The sequence below is a fragment of the Lonchura striata genome, chromosome 21 (genome assembly GCF_046129695.1).
Source record: "Lonchura striata isolate bLonStr1 chromosome 21, bLonStr1.mat, whole genome shotgun sequence".
Taxonomy (NCBI): domain Eukaryota; kingdom Metazoa; phylum Chordata; class Aves; order Passeriformes; family Estrildidae; genus Lonchura; species Lonchura striata.
Window position 1 is genome coordinate 10951060 of NC_134623.1, and position 7500 is coordinate 10958559.

The window sequence follows — 7500 nt, forward strand, 5'->3', positions numbered from 1 at the left end:
CCCGTCCGAGCGTTCGAGAAAGGTGCCACCGGCTTTCGCCCGCCCCGCGGCTGGCGCGCTCTCTCTCTCTCTCTCTCTCTCGGCCTCTCTTTCTCTCCCCTTCGGAAAAGCCGGGGTACGGCACCGATCAACGGAAAAAAAAAAAAAAAAAAAAAAGGCACATGGCGTGCGCGGCCCACAAGGACCCGTGCTAACCACGGGCGCCGGGGGCCCGGGGGGGGGCGAGGCGCGCGCCGCCTTCTCGCTGCCCCCCCCCCTTCGAAACCCACCGGCATCGCTCGGCTCGGGGCTCGCTCGGCCCCCCGGCTCCACACAACCTCGGCTTTCGTGGGCCCGCACGCTTCTCGGTGCCGCGGCTTAGGGCCGCGAGAGGAAAAGGCCATCGGAGGCCGGGCGGGCGGGGCCCCCCACAGCACCCGCACACGCCCTTGAAAAAATAGCAACGGACCACCCGGGGCAGAAGCGGGCTCGGTCGCCACGACCGAGGAAGGGCGAGGCGCCGCCGCCTCGCCCGCGACCTTCCGGGGGTTGCTCTCTGCCGGGGGCTTCGGTCCGTGCTAGGGCGGGCCGGCCACCGCGGCCGGCCCCTCTCTGCCCGCGAAAAAAACAGCCCGCCCGCAAGGCGGGTCCCCGGCTTAAGGCCGAGGAAGGGGGTGACTTCAACAGCACGCGCCGGTGGGACGGGGTGCCGCCACCCCGGCTCCACGGCTCATCGGGCGACCGCCGTCACCGAGCCCCTCCGGCCACGCGGCGAATGCCGAGGCCAGGCCGCGCGCCCCACCGCTGCCCTTCCGACACGGACACGCTGGCAAACAGGTCGGGAGCGGGGGAACCGGGCGCCGCCACCGCGGCGGGCTGGCCGGGCCTTGCTCGGGGAGGAGGCTCTCGGGCGAGGGCCGGGGAAAAAAAAAGCCCGGCCGCGTCGACCCCCGGCTGCCGGCCACTGCCACCGGACCGGCTGCCGGAAAAATGCCTGCCGGAGCGGGCCCCGGCTTAAGGCCAGGCGGAAAAGGGACGAGGCGCCGCCGCCTCACCTGCCACCGATCGTCCCAGGGGGGCCGCCCCCCCTTCAACCGGGCCGGCACGGCAGCCGACCGGAGCGGAGCAACACACACGCGGGGCTTCTCACCGCCTCGCTGCGGCCAGCGAGCGGCTTCTCGACACGGTCTTTCGGGCCGTCTCTCTCGGCTCTCGGCTCTCTCTCTGGTGGCCCTTCACACTGCCCATTCTCTTCTCTCTGGCTTCTCGGGCAGCTCTCCCCCCGAAAGAGCGCCCTGGGCAGGACGGGAACCGGGACCAAGCCACGCGGCTCACCCGGCCTAGGCGGCACTCGCTCTGCCCCGACGACCGCGCGGCGCGGCCGCCCTATCCTCCGCCTTGCGACGCAGGCACCCTGGAAACCTGCGGGGACGCGGCCCGTCACCTCGCTCCCAATATACGGAAAGATAAGTCCAAGGCCGCCGACGCCTCCAAGGAGACGAGTGGAAGTCGACCGGGAGGGTGCGCCAGCGCAGGCCGACCGCTACGTCGACATAGCCGGAGGCAGCCTGGAACAGCGACCCCTTGGTGAACTTCCGCAGGCGACCGCGACACCAGGTCTACCCGGGCGGACGGAGACCAGGTCTACCCCGGCTCCGGGATACCAGGTCTACCCCGGCCGCCGGGTACAAGGTCTACCCCGTCTCCGGGATACCAGGTCTACCCCGGCCGCCGGGTACAAGGTCTACCCCGGCTCCTGGATACCAGGTCTACCCCGGCCGCCGGGTACAAGGTCTACCCCGGCTCCTGGATACCAGGTCTACCCCGGCCGCCGGGTACAAGGTCTACCCCGTCTCCGGGATACCAGGTCTACCCCGGCCGCCGGGTACAAGGTCTACCCCGTCTCCGGGATACCAGGTCTACCCCGGCCGCCGGGTACAAGGTCTACCCCGTCTCCTGGATACCAGGTCTACCCCGGCCGCCGGGTACAAGGTCTACCCCGGCTCCTGGATACCAGGTCTACCCCGGCCGCCGGGTACAAGGTCTACCCCGGCTCCTGGATACCAGGTCTACCCCGGCCGCCGGGTACAAGGTCTACCCCGTCTCCGGGATACCAGGTCTACCCCGGCCGCCGGGTACAAGGTCTACCCCGGCTCCGGGATACCAGGTCTACCCCGGCCGCCGGGTACAAGGTCTACCCCGGCTCCGGGATACCAGGTCTACCCCGGCCGCCGGGTACAAGGTCTACCCCGTCTCCGGGATACCAGGTCTACCCCGGCCGCCGGGTACAAGGTCTACCCCGTCTCCTGGATACCAGGTCTACCACGGCCGCCGGGTACAAGGTCTACCCCGTCTCCGGGATACCAGGTCTACCCCGGCCGCCGGGTACAAGGTCTACCCCGGCCGCCGGGTACAAGGTCTACCCCGGCTCCGGGATACCAGGTCTACCCCGGCCGCCGGGTACAAGGTCTACCCCGTCTCCTGGATACCAGGTCTACCCCGGCCGCCGGGTACAAGGTCTACCCCGTCTCCGGGGTACCAGGTCTACCCCGGCCGCCGGGTACAAGGTCTACCCCGTCTCCGGGATACCAGGTCTACCCCGGCCGCCGGGTACAAGGTCTACCCCGGCTCCGGGATACCAGGTCTACCCCGGCCGCCGGGTACAAGGTCTACCCCGTCTCCGGGATACCAGGTCTACCCCGGCCGCCGGGTACAAGGTCTACCCCGGCTCCGGGATACCAGGTCTACCCCGGCCGCCGGGTACAAGGTCTACCCCGTCTCCGGGATACCAGGGCTACCCCGGCCGCCGGGTACAAGGTCTACCCCGGCTCCGGGATACCAGGTCTACCCCGGCCGCCGGGTACAAGGTCTACCCCGTCTCCTGGATACCAGGTCTACCCCGGCCGCCGGGTACAAGGTCTACCCCGTCTCCTGGATACCAGGTCTACCCCGGCCGCCGGGTACAAGGTCTACCCCGGCTCCTGGATACCAGGTCTACCCCGGCCGCCGGGTACAAGGTCTACCCCGTCTCCGGGATACCAGGTCTACCCCGGCCGCCGGGTACAAGGTCTACCCCGTCTCCTGGATACCAGGTCTACCCCGGCCGCCGGGTACAAGGTCTACCCCGTCTCCTGGATACCAGGTCTACCCCGGCCGCCGGGTACAAGGTCTACCCCGCCTCCTGGATACCAGGTCTACCCCGGCCGCCGGGTACAAGGTCTACCCCGGCTCCTGGATACCAGGTCTACTCCGGCCGCCGGGTACAAGGTCTACCCCGTCTACGGGATACCAGGTCTACCCCGGCCGCCGGGTACAAGGTCTACCCCGTCTCCGGGATACCAGGTCTACCCCGGCCGCCGGGTACAAGGTCTACCCCGGCTCCGGGATACCAGGTCTACCCCGGCCGCCGGGTACAAGGTCTACCCCGTCTCCGGGATACCAGGTCTACCCCGGCCGCCGGGTACAAGGTCTACCCCGTCTCCTGGATACCAGGTCTACCCCGGCCGCCGGGTACAAGGTCTACCCCGGCTCCGGGATACCAGGTCTACCCCGGCCGCCGGGTACAAGGTCTACCCCGTCTCCGGGATACCAGGTCTACCCCGGCCGCCGGGTACAAGGTCTACCCCGGCTCCGGGATACCAGGTCTACCCCGGCCGCCGGGTACAAGGTCTACCCCGGCTCCTGGATACCAGGTCTACCCCGGCCGCCGGGTACAAGGTCTACCCCGGCTCCTGGATACCAGGTCTACCCCGGCCGCCGGGTACAAGGTCTACCCCGGCTCCTGGATACCAGGTCTGCCCCGGCCGCCGGGTACAAGGTCTACCCCGGCTCCTGGATACCAGGTCTACCCCGGCCGCCGGGTACAAGGTCTACCCCGGCTCCGGGATACCAGGTCTACCCCGGCCGCCGGGTACAAGGTATACCACGTCTCCTGGATACCAGGTCTACCCCGGCCGCCGGGTACAAGGTCTACCCCGGCTCCTGGATACCAGGTCTACCCCGGCCGCCGGGTACAAGGTCTACCCCGTCTCCGGGATACCAGGTCTACCCCGGCCGCCGGGTACAAGGTCTACCCCGTCTCCGGGATACCAGGTCTACCCCGGCCGCCGGGTACAAGGTCTACCCCGGTTCCTGGATACCAGGTCTACCCCGGCCGCCGGGTACAAGGTCTACCCCGGCTCCGGGATACCAGGTCTACCCCGGCCGCCGGGTACAAGGTCTACCCCGGCTCCTGGATACCAGGTCTACCCCGGCCGCCGGGTACAAGGTCTACCCCGTCTCCTGGATACCAGGTCTACCCCGGCCGCCGGGTACAAGGTCTACCCCGGCTCCTGGATACCAGGTCTACCCCGGCCGCCGGGTACAAGGTCTACCCCGGCTCCGGGATACCAGGTCTACCCCGGCCGCCGGGTACAAGGTATACCACGTCTCCTGGATACCAGGTCTACCCCGGCCGCCGGGTACAAGGTCTACCCCGGCTCCTGGATACCAGGTCTACCCCGGCCGCCGGGTACAAGGTCTACCCCGTCTCCGGGATACCAGGTCTACCCCGGCCGCCGGGTACAAGGTCTACCCCGGCTCCGGGATACCAGGTCTACCCCGGCCGCCGGGTACAAGGTCTACCCCGGCTCCGGGATACCAGGTGTAGCCCGGGGGGCCGGACAACGGGTCTACCCCGGCGCCCGGAGGAAAAGTCTATTCCGGGGCCATGGCAAGAGGTATTTCCCCATACCCGGGTAGTAGAGCGTTTCTCAATGGCCGGCTTTACCTTTTTTTGCCTGGTGGGGGTGGGGGGGGCGGGCGCGAGCGGGGGGGCTCGGTGTGGGTTTTTGTGGGGGGTGGGGGAATGTGCGTTGCGGGACTTTTGGTTCGAGTTTTCTGGGTTTGTTTTAGGAGTTACGGGGTTATCCCTTTGTTTTTTGTGGCTTGGTTCCCCTTGGTCTGGTTTGGGGTTCGGGTTTCATTTCCCGCGCTTCCCCTTTCCTCCCTTCTCGAAGAGAACGACTCTTCTGTTCCCTCGGCGCAAGAAACTGATCCGGAAAAGGAATTTTCTTGGCGAACTTTATTTCTTTCCCTCTGGTACCCAGAGCGATCCCAGACGAAGCTGACAGGCAGCCTGCGTCAGCCTGCCGTCGAAGCAGCGTCAGCAGCCCCCTCCGCCCGGGGTGCCGCGCAGCCCTACCCGGCCGAACGGAATTTCAGTGGGGCCAGCGCGCAAGGGAAGCGAGGGAGGGAGGGAGGGACGGGGGGGCGGGGGGGGGAAGGGAGGGAGAGAGAGACAGAGAGAGAGGGGCACGGTGACACACACGCCGGCTCCACACACTCGCAATCCGACGCCGCCCCCTCAGAGCCCGCCCATCGACGGTTGGGGGCGCCCCGCCTGAAGACTTTCCCCGCCTCCGCCCATCGACGGTTGGGGGCGCCCCGCCCTGCCCCATCAGACTCCCCGGCGCCGCTCGCAGACTACTTTCCCCACCCCCGTCGCCGTCCCCCGCCCGCTCTCTCCTCGGCCGGTTCGCACACCCGCAGCGGCGGGAGGGCCAGGAGCGGGCCGACACCGAGGAAGGCGGGTCCTTCGGCCAGCAGGGCCGGGGCCCGCGGCAGAGGCGGCCCCTTTGCCGAGAAGCCTTCTCTTCGGCTCTCGCCCAGCCTTCTGCTTTGACGGCCTTCTTTCCTTGACGCTCCAGCCCGGCCTGGCCCCGTCCGAGCCCGGGGCAGGACGGCAGCGGGGTGGGGGGGAGGGGGGTCGAGCGGCTGAAGGCAGTGAGGGATCCGGAGACGGAGGCAGGAGCCGGGCCGCTGTCGCTTTGGGCACGGAGGAGGCGGGAGCGCTGCCGGCTCCCAACGGCCGGCTCCTTCCCTCTCTAGACCGGCGCCGGGCGGCCGGAGGGTGGGTCGTGCGCGGGACAGCAGGTCCGCCCGGGACACCAGGGCGACAGGTCTGCCGCAGCAGCCGGGCGGCCGGAGGCCGGGCCCGGAGTAGGACGACAGGTCTACCCCGGCTCCCGGAAGACCAGGTCTACCCCGAGGCTTCCGTGCACCAGGTCTACCCCGGCTCCCGGAACACCAGGTCTACCCCGGCTCCAGGGGAACAGGCCTACCCCGGCGCCCGGAATTCCAGGTCTACCCCGGCTCCCGGAAGACCAGGTCTACCCCGGCTCCAGGAGAACAGGCCTACCCCGGCGCCCGGAATTCCAGGTCTACCCCGGCTCCCGGAAGACCAGGTCTACCCCGGCGCCCGGAAGACCAGGTCTACCCCGAGGCTTCCGTGCACCAGGTCTACCCCGGCGCCCGGAAGACCAGGTCTACCCCGAGGCTTCCGTGCACCAGGTCTACCCCGGCGCCCGGAACACCAGGTCTACCCCGGCTCCAGGGGAACAGGCCTACCCCGGCGCCCGGAATTCCAGGTCTACCCCGGCGCCCGGAAGACCAGGTCTACCCCGAGGCTTCCGTGCACCAAGTCTACCCCGGCGCTCGGAACACCAGGTCTACCCCGGCTCCCGGAACACCAGGTCTACCCCGGCTCCAGGGGAACAGGCCTACCCCGGCGCCCGGAATTCCAGGTCTACCCCGGCGCCCGGAAGACCAGGTCTACCCCGAGGCTTCCGTGCACCAAGTCTACCCCGGCGCTCGGAACACCAGGTCTACCCCGGCTCCCGGAACACCAGGTCTACCCCGGCTCCAGGGGAACAGGCCTACCCCGGCGCCCGGAATTCCAGGTCTACCCCGGCGCCCGGAAGACCAGGTCTACCCCGAGGCTTCCGTGCACCAAGTCTACCCCGGCGCTCGGAACACCAGGTCTACCCCGGCTCCCGGAACACCAGGTCTACCCCGGCTCCAGGGGAACAGGCCTACCCCGGCGCCCGGAATTCCAGGTCTACCCCGGCTCCCGGAAGACCAGGTCTACCCCGGCTCCCGGAAGACCAGGTCTACCCCGGCTCCAGGGGAACAGGCCTACCCCGGCGCCCGGAATTCCAGGTCTACCCCGGCTCCCGGAAGACCAGGTCTACCCCGGCTCCAGGAGAACAGGCCTACCCCGGCGCCCGGAATTCCAGGTCTACCCCGGCTCCCGGAAGACCAGGTCTACCCCGGCGCCCGGAAGACCAGGTCTACCCCGAGGCTTCCGTGCACCAGGTCTACCCCGGCGCCCGGAAGACCAGGTCTACCCCGAGGCTTCCGTGCACCAGGTCTACCCCGGCGCCCGGAACACCAGGTCTACCCCGGCTCCAGGGGAACAGGCCTACCCCGGCGCCCGGAATTCCAGGTCTACCCCGGCGCCCGGAAGACCAGGTCTACCCCGAGGCTTCCGTGCACCAAGTCTACCCCGGCTCCCGGAACACCAGGTCTACCCCGGCTCCAGGGGAACAGGCCTACCCCGGCGCCCGGAATTCCAGGTCTACCCCGGCGCCCGGAAGACCAGGTCTACCCCGAGGCTTCCGTGCACCAAGTCTACCCCGGCGCTCGGAACACCAGGTCTACCCCGGCTCCCGGAAGACCAGGTCTACCCCGGCTCCAGGAGAA